The sequence below is a fragment of the Corapipo altera genome, unplaced genomic scaffold, assembly GCF_003945725.1.
Source record: "Corapipo altera isolate COAL_440 unplaced genomic scaffold, ASM394572v1 301, whole genome shotgun sequence".
In the NCBI taxonomy this organism is placed as follows: domain Eukaryota; kingdom Metazoa; phylum Chordata; class Aves; order Passeriformes; family Pipridae; genus Corapipo; species Corapipo altera.
Genome location: NW_020884926.1, coordinates 2,388,840 through 2,389,176, shown reverse-complemented (window position 1 = coordinate 2,389,176; position 337 = coordinate 2,388,840).

The window sequence follows — 337 nt, the reverse complement described above, 5'->3', positions numbered from 1 at the left end:
CTCCCACGTGGGGGGCAGAAGCGAGGGCGGGGCTGCCTCACACCACCACCGCCACCGCCGCTCCCCCCCCTGCGCCTTCTCCCCAGCCGCCGCCGCCGCCGCCGCGCTGTCACCGGCTGAGGTCTCGCCGCCCGCCCGCCTCTTCCTCCTCCTCCTCCTCCTCCTCCGCGCGGGTGTCACACGGGAGGGCCGCCCGGCGGCTGGCGCGGCACGCGAGCGGGCGGCCAATGGGCGGGGGGTGCGGCCGGGCCCGGCGGGCGCTCTGCGCTCCCATTGGCTGCCGGGCGCGCCGCCTGTCAATCAAAGGAGGCGGCGGCGGCGCGCGCTCTCCCCCCCC